Here is a 12,140-nt window from a genome sequence, read left to right on the forward strand (position 1 = left end):
GTCGGTTGCCTTTTCAAAAAGCACTTTTGGGACAGTCAGAGCTTAGCTGGAACAGACGGGATTTTCAGCTTTTTATTAGCATTTAAATAAAATCCAATTCATAATCGAAATGCTCTATGTTGCCTTATAGTCAAGTTCCTACTTTGAAAAAAAAGAACAAAAAAAACCCATCCACAGCATGATGGCAAAAACTGTGATCTTGATTAATATGGTATCATCTATCTCACTTTGTCCCAAGCCTTATTTTTTTATCTTACTGGATGTTTAAAACAAGAAAAATGAAGGAAAAAAATAAAAATGTATGAGCATTATAAGCAAAAAATGTACTGATCCTTTTGGACTAACATTTTCAAAGAACATTGATCATGGTATATATTGATTTGTTTCTAATTTACTTTTATCTGCTCTTTAGGGGGGAATTAAAATATTTCAAATAAGACACTCAAATATAAATAATAAAAATTAAAATTTTGATAAGAAATGTATGTGTAAGTAAAAACTGAATTCTCATACTAAAGTATAACCATTAATTTATGGACTGCCTGTGTCTCAGAGTGCGTACATATGTTGCATAGGTTTAAGTGCAACCCCTTGTACTTGGAATATCAGAAACTGGGAACAGTAAATCCACTATTAAAGGGGGAGATTTACTTTTGGTGCTAAGTGCTAGTTAGCTAGTTGGCACTTACAGCCAGCTGTATTTAAACAAATTACAGTTGTTGGCTGGCTCCACCAAATTTGCTAACTCATGAATCTAAACTACAAAAGTTTATCTAAACCAAAACCAAATGATATTAATTCTAACAAGTGCAGTATAAGAGCATTGCCCTATATAACCTGGCTTGCACAATAGTAATTTTGTTAGGCTCAATACGTTATGCAAGCTTAGACAGCATCTTAATTGTGGTTATAGTCAAAATTTGAATCAGTTTGTCCTCTTTCATTCCTAAACCATCTTGTCATATAACACCCTAATCCACATGGGTGGACTGTCATCTTCTATTGTTTAATTTCCCTCAATGTGCAGGTGGTCTAAGAGAAATACCATAGAAACAGGTGTTACCTCCATCTTTCCACATTTCATGGGCAATGGCTGTGCATCTGATCAGTATACTAGAGGTTTATACCAAATCATGTAAATTTAAAAATGAAATGTCACCAGACCAATCATCTTAAAGGTGGCTGGAATACCAAGCAATGGAAAGTATTATCACCAAACCATAGGTTACTTTTAATGCAATGAAGCACATTGTGCAAGTGTACGGTAATATCTTCCTTTTGGAGGATGCCTTTGCTTGCTGTTCTCACAACACACACACACACTGAACCCAATCATATGACAGAAGTGTGACCCTCACAGCCAGTATTTTTTTTCTGGCAACTAGAGGAAATAATATAAACCAGTTCTACAATACTATTTCCTAGACCTGTAATATGAAGCATGTGCCTAAGGAAATCACTCTCCTTCTCCCAGAGACAGATCAATCTCACAAATCATAAAAAGTCTTTATTTAAAACAAATACAATACAATGTAAAAATTGACATGTAATATATTCAAAAAAAGAGATAAAAATAATGGGCTGCTAAAACACAGCAATTCAAAAAAGATTTCCCAAAAGAAAAAAAGACGAACCTTTAAGCTTGGGATGAATTCATGGATCGGCTGTTCAGATATCCTAAAATATCCCAAAAGGCATCAATCATACATCCAGGCTTACAGAAATATAATAAACAACTGAGATATTAAAAATATGAGAATTAAAGTTATACAGTATAAATGTGTTAGATTTTTCTTATCCTTCTTAAGGTAATTGTTGTTTGAAACAGATTTCCTTTTTTTTAACGTCACTTATGGTTCGATTTCATTTTTAGAGTGATCTAGAGGACCACTTTTCTATTATATGTTAATGGTCACAACTGAGATCTTCCATGACAAATACCGGTACTTTTGGCCCTTTATTTGTCTTTCTCAAAAAATGATGGTTTGTTTCATATATTTTCCTGCTATGGGATTCATGTAAAGAAGTAGAACAAATAGTCCCTGTTCACAGTTAATTCAAATTAAGGCATTTTATCTGGAAGATCTCTTTTGTCTGGAAGATTTTCTAATGCAACATGAGACAAGGATAACAGGCAATATTTCTAGGGAAGGGGGAAGTTGGCTTGATAATAACTGAGTCAGCAGAGCACATTCATATTTTGTGGAGACCAGTGTGCAAAAAGGTAGGAAAGGGAAGCAATTAATGAACCCAGAAAGTCCCATTTTCTCCTGGCACAAGAGGAAGAGACCCGGACCAACAAAAAGAATGGCATATGGGGTGAAACAGTATTAATATCTTTTCTAAAAGAAGACTTCTCTAGGCACAGTGTCTCATCCAGACCACAATACGGGTGACTTAGACCAGATGGAGGAGTACTTCTGCATTCTCAAGTTCCGTAAGGATGATCCGATTCACTAGCTGGGCTGGTCTGAGTTCAAGTGCCCTTGAGGACATAGGGTACAAACGAGGGGGGAAATTGCAAAATTAACTTCTGCTGATGTGCTACAGCATCACTTGTAATGGTGCCTTATGATTGATTAGCTTTTTGTGTAAAATGCTTTTCTTCAGTAAGTTGAAGAATTTTTGTGAATTTGTTGATTAAATCACATATGACTACGTTCACTCAAGCTTTATACATGGTGGCTTCTCAACTAACACAGTGTTCGTACATTTCACAAAGCTCTGTTGGAACTTAAAGCTACATGGCTGAGGCATGCAAAAAAATCAAACTAGCCTTAAACTAGTATTATGGCTTAGGTGACACAATCTTGTGTCTCAAATCTTTGAGTGGTGGCCCCATGTTACAATCAAGGAGATTGTGGAAGTCAAGATGAACTGCTAGTTTCTCTGTGGGTCTTTTTAATTATTTATTTTCCTATTATTATTATTTAATTATTAAATATCTATGCTGATCATCTTACTGATAAGAGACTATGAGTGATTTACAATACAAAAAAAGTAAACAATTAGCATTAGAAAATTTGAATAGAAAAGCTAAAAGCTAAAAACCAAGACAATGGGTGGCTTGGGGGTGGGGATTTTCTCTATCCTGTTAGTCACCCCTGATGTAGTAGGCACCTCTTGGGACCCCAGGCCAAGCAACAGAGCCAATTTTTTAGGCTCTTCCAGAGAGCCAAGAGTGTGGGGGCAGACCTCATATCAGATGAGGGAATATTCCAGAGGCCAGGGGCCACAGCAGAAAAGCCTCTTCCCCTAGATCCTGCCAGCTGTCTTTGCCCGACACAGGACTAAAGTACGTCCTTTCCACTGGAACAAGTCAGGCAGACTACCATAGTTCCATTGAGGTGACTCAGATACTCTGGACCCATCCCATAATGGTTTTTAAAACAAAACTGGCAACCTGTGCATCTCGCATTGCGATGCCAAGGGGCCTCCAGAAGTATCTATGACACTGCATTGTATACAATTGTAATTTACATTCTAAATTTATCAAATCTAGAAACCGCCCATCTCCCTTGCAGAGGGTCTTTGGATAGTGTAGAAATAAAATATTAGAAACCTCAAAACAGTATATAAACAATAAGAGGCAAAGATAATTAAAATTCAAAATTAAAAGTTAATGAAAAGGCCGGGGAAGGGCCTTAAGGCTGCTCACTAGCCCCAAAACCATGCTATTTTAGGAGCCCCAAGCAAGATGGGGTTCATAGATATTTCTGAAAGGGCAGGAAACACCTTGCTCAGGTTCTTACTGATCATTTTTCTTCTGGCTCTGGAACCAAAACTGAAGAGTGCAAAGCTGACCTTGACCGAGCATGTAAGCCCTACCTAGGGATTCACACTATTTCAGACATGTGCAAAAGCAGCTGTCTGTGTATTTTTGGACAGGAACTGATTGTCCCTGCTGGAACAAGACTGTAAGGTTTCTGAAGCTGAGAAGACAGTGTCTATGCTGACATAGAACCGTTTTGCTTCAATATTTATTAGTTTGTAACATCACATATTGTGTGAATCTAGCTCCTATGATTATGTTTCAGTGGGTCATACAACCCACTCCCCCCAAAAAAATTAGGTTGAGTAAAGCATGGTTAAGAAAACCACAGGTTATAAGAACATTGCTAAAAGAATCCAGATCCACAAACTTGGTGTTAAAATGGTTTAAGCCAAAATATGTGACTGGAGAAGTTTATATCAGTCTGAAATAGTATGTTTTTGAAAAGGATTGTCTACATTTAAGAATTTAATGGAAAACAAATATTGTAGGGCATCCATAGCACTGTAGCTTTGTAACATGAAAAGTACACTTCTGAATTAAAGTTTGACTTAAAGATACAGTCATCTTCACAAGGTCAGAATATAGTAGCCATAAGTCATTTGCCTTAAGTCCTCACTCATTCCTCCCCAGTCCCCAGTCCTGAATCATTCTTTAGAGATTAGGGTGACAAATATTCCACAGACTGAGACAGAAGAGAATAACATAATTTGTTTAAAACTGCAAAAAAAAAAAAAAAAAAACCAACCATAAAGCAAGGCAAACTTTTTTTTACTTGCAAGAATTAAGCCATTAGTAAACAATATTAAATTAAAAGGTTTCAGGAATGTGGCATGTTTGATGTAGGTCCGCATTTATAGAATCTCCTCCTATAGAAAATACAAATGGTTTCATCATAGTTAGTTTTTAAGTCAATCTAAGAAATGTTTGTTTCAATGTAATTTTTTGAAAATTGGTTTGAAGGGTCTCTTCACTTCCAGCCATTGCAGTAGCCATTTCTCCCCCAGTATTTGCCTTCTCTCTTAGCATTTGTTTTGAGTTCCTCTCATAGTCATAACCTCCCCACTTCCTTATTTCTGACACCAACTTCTTGCCAGGCTGTCAGAGCAGAGTAGAGCTCCACTATTTTTATTTGGACAAGAAGAAGGGTCACATTTGTGCTATTGTGCTTTAACATTATTCTATAATGACAAGATCTCTACTATTCTATTTTCAGAACAAGAAGCATTTTTTATTCTGTTTTAATTGTATTCCGAAATGTATGCTTACGTGTAAATGCAGTAGTGTCCCCTTTTCTCATTTCTCTATGCAAAATATAAAAAGAGATAAGAAACTGGGATTTTGTTACATATTTCCAATTTATTTATATTTGTTCATATAAATATACATACCCCTGCTTCCCTTGATACAAGATTGTACTTTATCCACCAATTTTCACATTCAGTAATCTTGATCTAGAGCATGAGTCAGTTGCACAACTATGTGAGAATCTGTACTCTTTCTCTCCTTTAGGGCTATTTCTATACAGCTTCTTTCTTATTCATTCACATAATTTGGCAGATACCCAAATCGGATGTGGGAGGATAAAGAATATTTCGTAGAGACCTCAGGTAGCACTCCAAATACGATCCTTCGGCAACAGCCAAGTTGGTGGATGGTTCCCCTTCAGGCAGGAGGTACAATGAAACTATGAAGCCAAAGAAGATCAGTCACCTTGCCTATGGACTGCCATACTCAGAGATCTGAACATTATGTTACCAGCCTGTCCAGTAGTTCCATATACGTATCATTGCTCTGCTCTAGATGAAGAATATACACCTGGGATTGCAAGGACATTATGCAAGCTCCAGCCACCTTTTTTTCTGGCTTCTGAAGCAACACGTCATTAATACTTATATCTGTTGTGAGCATTTTCTACCCATTTTGTGGTAGGTAATATACAAAATCCCCTTCATCAATTACTGCCTTGTCATGGCGAAGGGGCTTCCGTAGCTCAATGAAGCTATGAGCTATGCCTTGCGGGGCCATCCAAGACGGACAGGTGACAGAGCAGAGAGCCCTGACAAAACATGATCCACTGGAGAAGGAAATTGCAACCCACTCAAGTATCTTTGCCATGAAAACCCCATGGACAGAACCAAAAGGCAAGTTGTCCATGGAGTCATGATAGGTCGGACACAACTTCACAACTAACAACAACAATATATAAAATATATGAAAATGAGTTGAAGCCTTAAAATGTTGTTTTAAACAAAGGGAAAATGCTCATTTTAAAAAATTAAAAAAGAAGCAGAATTCTAACCCACAATGACTTTCCCCAGCAATAGTAAATGTGTACCTTTCTCCAACCATCAAAAGTTGACCACCCCTATTGAAGACAGAGCTTATTTTTTAGCCACATCATAATTTTTGAAGAAATTTCAGGGTAAAGAATAATATTAATTTCCCATTTCTTGTCCCTGTCTGAATTCTTAGGTTATAAGGCACTCCTGTTCAATTCTGCTGCAGCAGTTATTACACATCACATTTAGACTATACATTTACTGGATGTTGGATTATCTCACTCCCACCTCTTCTTTTTTTTTTCCAGAGATATGCCTGGCTTGTATCACTGGCCAAATGTGTGTTCTTGCTTTCCATCAAAATAGGCCTGACAACTTCCTAAAAATATCTGTTAAAGTAAAATGTCTCTCATCAAAAAATTCTAAATTAATCCTCAAAGCAATAGGAAATGGAAAACTGTCCAAATCTCTTCTCAATGAATAGATAGGCCTTAGTGAGGATCCTTTTAATTATGATGGAGTAAAGCTTTGGGTAATCCAGTCAGAGCTGAAGAAGTTTCTTGGATGAGAAGCGAAACATCTTCAAAGAAAAACCAGAAAGACCAGTTGCCTCTTGAAAAAGCACCTTTGGGACAACCATGACCTGAATGGCTGAGAATCTCCATAGACTTTGGGTAAGCAGCATCTCCTGTGAATTGTCCGGTTTTGTTTATTGTTTTTCTAGGGCATTCATATTATTTTATAATTGAATTAATTATTCTAGTGATTCTCCTTCTTTTCACCAAACTATAAAGAAAACCTTGGCATTTATAAAAGGAACAAAACAATATTGCAAACTCCTGTCTTCTCTCTTTAAAAATATGGTTCTGAAATGTGCAATAAGATATCTGAAGGTTGAACTTGTTGATGTTTAACACACATTCATGATAGCTTTTCTACTAGATGCTATTTTATAGCATTCAATTTATTCATTATGAAGATATTTATGTCTTTACTAAACACTAAAATACTTGTATTGTGCCTTTGGACTAAATCCATTTAAACTAAAAGAATAAACACATTTGAACTATTGTAATTGTTTTAAAAAGTCACTTGTGAGGAAGGTGTTTTTTTAAATGGACACTCTGGTAAACTACACCTACCTCATCAAAACTCATTCATTCATTAATTCATTTATCCATCCATCTATCCAACCATTCTTTCACAAGACTTAAATGGCCACCTATCTCATATAATGACTCTAGGTGACTCATAATAATCCATAAAAAATATAATTTAAAAATATACTCCTCCCCACAGAGACCAAACCAATCACCCCCACAACTCAACCTCAACCTCCTTCCTATCCCAGAGCTTTTGGGAAAGCCAGATCTTGACAGCCCGTCGGCAGACTAAAAGTGTAAGAATCTTTTTGGTAGGTAGAAGGCTGTTCCAAAGGAAAGATTGTTCCAAAAAGGTATGTCTCCCATGTCAGATGATATTTAAGGGAGAGGACCTGCAGCATGCACACTCTATCTAACCTAGTTGGGCAGGCATAAAGCTTCAAGGAAAGGCAGTCCCTCAAGTAACTTAAACCTGTGGCATGTATGGCTTAAAGTTGATAACCAATACCTTGAATTATGCCCAGAAAGCTAAAGGAAGTCAGTGCAGCTCACACAACAATAGTTCATGCAGCCAAACTATGTGCCACTCCATTTGTGGATCTGTTGCAGCTTTTGGATGGTACTCAAGTGCATACACCGCATAGCAATAATCCAAATCGGAGGGACTAAAGGGTTGGATGACTGTGAGCAAGGTCTCTTGGTCTAGCAATGGGCATAATCGATGCACAAGATGGATGTGTATAAATCCCCCCCCCCATCACTGGTACCTACTCTTTCACCAGAAGCCATGAGTCCAAGAGGTCCCTCAAATTGCACACCAGATCTGTGGGGGGGGGGGGAGTGTTATCCCATCCCGAGTCAAAGATGTCAAGTGTCTTGACCTTAGGGAGCCACAAACCTACAACCAGTATGTATTGCTAGGATTAAGTCAGAACCTGTTTCTCTACGTCCAGGCACTTACAGCCTCTATGCACTGAGACAGCACCTGAACATCAGCTGCTTCTCATAGAGATGTAATTAGATATCATCAGCATATGATGATACCAAACATGTCAGCAGATGACTTCTCCAGTGGTTTCATATAGTTAAACAGGAGGAAATAGAGCTCGGCATCTGAGGCATCCCACAAAATATAGCCTAAGGCTGGATCTCTCCTTTCCCATTAGCCCTAGTATCAGAGGAAGGGGAAGAACCATTGCAAGACAATGTCCTCCATTCTCAATCTCTGGAACTGGTCCAACAAGATAGTACGGTCAAGACTATCAAAAGCCACTGAGAAATCTAGAAGAGCCACATTCCTATAACAAGCTATTCAAAGTTCATCCACAAGAGTGACCAATGATGCCTCAGTACTATAGCCTGGCCTGAATCCTGACTGGAAAAAGTCCAGATAATGTCTACTAATTAACTATTTAAAAAATTATCAGAATAGTTCCAGGGAACAACCAAGATACCTTATTGAATTCCACGTTTACAACAAAGGTATTATGAGAAATCATTCATCTGAACTTTAATATTGTGGCTACCAGATGGGAGAAAGAAAAAAAAGCTCAGGTTTTGAAATATTAAAAACGACCAATAATGCAGAATATAGGGAAATGGAATTTATGCCCTGTGCAGGTATTGTGCAGACATATTTTTGCTAATATTTCTGCAAGTTGCTCTGAGTCAGCCAGACCACTGAGGCTATGGGGATTTCCAGAAGAATTATCACCACTAAAAGCCCCTTGGATGGCCAATGTTTGGTCTGAACGTGCACTAAGCCCCTTCTTCCTCTTTATTCAGGAAGCATCAGATGCTATTGGGAGCTATTTTAGGGAATAGGACCAAATAGTGAAGAGCTATGTGCAGTGCAGAAGATTTTAGGAATGAGGCATTCACACTACCCAGTTCCTCTTTATATAGAAGGATCATCAAAACTTTAGGTCACTGTCTACTAAAAAAAAAAGTTGACATTCTGTATGAATTGTTGAAATGTTCTTGATCCCAGAGGAAAAAAGGGTTAGGAGACTCAACAAAGTTTGATTAACATAATTGCAAACAACATTATTGTCAATGAAAGCCACAGAGACATTCCCCTCATGCTGTAAATTCCACAATAATATAGATTTTGTACATAATCCTATTCACTGTCAATGCAACAAACTGTTTTCTTGTATACAGTTAGTCCTCAACTTACAACAGTTCGTTCAGTGAGCGTTCAAAATTATGACGACACTGAAAAAAGTGACTTCTGATCATTTTTCACACTTATGACCATTGTAGCATTCTCATGGTCATGAGATCAAAATTCAGACGCTTGGCAACTGACTCATATTTATAATGGCTGCAGTGTCCTCGGGTCATGTGATCACTTTTTTGCAACCTTCTGACAAGTAAAGTCAAGGGGGAAGCCTGATTCACTTACGGTAACAACCGTGTTAATAACCTAACAACTGCAGTGATTCACTTAACAAGTGTCACAAGAAAGATCGTAAAATGGTGCAAAATTCACTTAACAACTGTCTCACTTAGCAACAGAAATTTTGGTCGTAAGTCAGGGGCTACCTGTATAGTGATGCTTATCCTATACATTGAGCTGAGTGTAGGCCACCTTGCATTTGATGAACAATTTTTCTGAGTAGACTTGTATAAGGAGCAGGGGTGGGTTTCAACCGGTTCGCGGCGATCCCTGCGAACCGGTTGGTCGGCGAACCCGGAAGTAAGTAACTTCCGGGAACGGCGAAGGGCCTGCGCTCCTTACCCGGTTTTGATGAGTTCTGCACTTCCACGCATGCGCAGGACGCATACAGCGCCTACGCGATCCTCCAGGAGCAGCTGGAGCCTCGCACAGACGCTAGTACGCATGCGTGCACCGCGCGCGTGCACGAGGACGCCACCGGCCCCTTTCCAACCGAACTGGTTGGAACGGGGCGAGAAACCCACCCCTGATAAGGAGGTACTGTTAGTATGCTATTGGCCCATGATTCCTGGATGTTTGGGACAATACTTGTGGACCTAATTAAGTTTAACTGTGGTGCCAGTTATTCATACTTTCATGTTTATGATTTTAATAGATTTATGTATTTAATCAATTTTATATATTGTTATATTATTAGTATTGTTTTAATTGTTGATTGTGAGCTGCCTATCCATATAAGATGGGTGGCTGTATAATTATTTTAAATAAAACAAATTAATAAATATAAGGAGTTGATTCATATTGATGAACTGATTGCTTGAGAAATCATTTTGTTTAAAAAAAATCTGCTTTCCTCTCAGCTCAATTAGAATAGGCACTATTTATCAAGATATAAGGGTAAAGCTGAAAGATTTGGATTGAGATATTAAGTGAGTGACAGCTTAACTGAACAGACCATAGTTATCTGTATCATCATAACAGAATAGACCAAAAATCATTGTTTACAAACCACAACAGATTCACATAGCAATCAGAAACAAATCAGATTATTGGTGAATCAAAAGAGGAAGAAGTTTGCTTTTACTGTAGTATCTGGAGGAAGGACCACTTCTTTCTCAATATAAGGATACTGGACCACGGGTTTCAATTGCTCACTAAGCCACAACATGATATATTTGGGTTATACCAAAAGTGTTGATCTAATTAGCTCATTGGGGTGCACAATTCATTCAGTATTTCAGATAGAGATTGCTCCCTCTCTTTCTTAGAAGTTCCAAAAACATTTATATAATACCACCCACCTTGAATTCTGGGCATCTCAAAAATATAACAATATCTATCTACAATTTAAAAAAAAAACATTAAAAACCAAAAGACCCAGCACCATATTTTTTCTGGGCAGCCACAAGCTGATGCTACCAATCTCACCATGTCCCAGCACTTGGGCAGAAAGTCTTAAGTGCTATTTGGAAATTTAGAAGAAGTTTTTTAACTCAGGAGGCACGGGCTGACAAGGAAAAATCCTGTAAGACAGTAGCATTTAAGGAAAGTGACTAGGTGCATGTCCACCCTTTCTAATGGTGTGGGATGGGCAGATGTCTTAAGGTTTATTTATTTATTTTTATTTATTTATTTTTATTTATTTATTTATTTTATCAAGTATGAATTAGGTAACAGATATAAATATAGACATGATTATGAATACATTATTATGAATACATGAAATGAATACGAATACTAGGGAATATTAGGACAGGGACAGTAGGCATGCTGGTGCGCTTGTGCACTCTCCTTAAAGACCTCTTAGGAATGGGATGAGGTTGACAATAGACAGTCTAAGGTTAAAGTTTTGTGGGTTTGGGGAAGAAACCAAAGACAGGTAGTGCATTCTAGGCACTGACAACTCTGGTACTGAAGTCGTATTTTCTGCAATCAAGTTTGGAACCGTTTACCATAAGTTTGTATCTATTGTGTGCTAGTGTATTGTTGTGTTTGAAGCTGAAGTATTCATTGACAGGTAGGACATTGTAGCAGATAATTTTATGTACTATGCTTAGGTCAGATCGAAGACCGTAAATTGTCTAAGCCCAAAATTTCAAGTCTGGTGGCATAAGGTATTCTGTTGTGAGCAGAGGAGTGGAGGACTCTTCTCGTGAAATATATCTGGACTTGTTCAATTGTATTTATGTCTGATATGCAGTGCGGGTTTCAGACAGATGAGCTGTATTTAAGAACTGATCTAGCAAAAGTTTTGTATGCCCTAGTTTGCAGTTCAATATTACCGGAGAAGAAGCTATGGAAGATTAGGTTAACACTTAGATTAATTGAGATGAGTACTCCAAGGTCCTTGACAGTGTGGAGATTGTCTACGAGGCATTCCTACAAATAACCTGATCTTGTGACATATACAAGTGTAAAGGTTATAACCAGCATCTTGAATTTCACCCAGAAGGAAAGTGGGAGCTAGTACAGCTTGCACAGTAGGGGTATAATACAAGTGAACCTATACACTGCAAGCACTGCTGCATTCTGGACCACTGTAAATTCTGGGTGGTCTTCAAGAGCAGCCCCCATATATAGAG

The sequence above is a fragment of the Thamnophis sirtalis genome, unplaced genomic scaffold (genome assembly GCF_051295495.1).
Source record: "Thamnophis sirtalis isolate CommonGarterSnake01/CBP01778 unplaced genomic scaffold, rThaSir2_p1.2 scaffold_1, whole genome shotgun sequence".
Classification (NCBI taxonomy): Eukaryota; Metazoa; Chordata; class Lepidosauria; order Squamata; family Natricidae; genus Thamnophis; species Thamnophis sirtalis.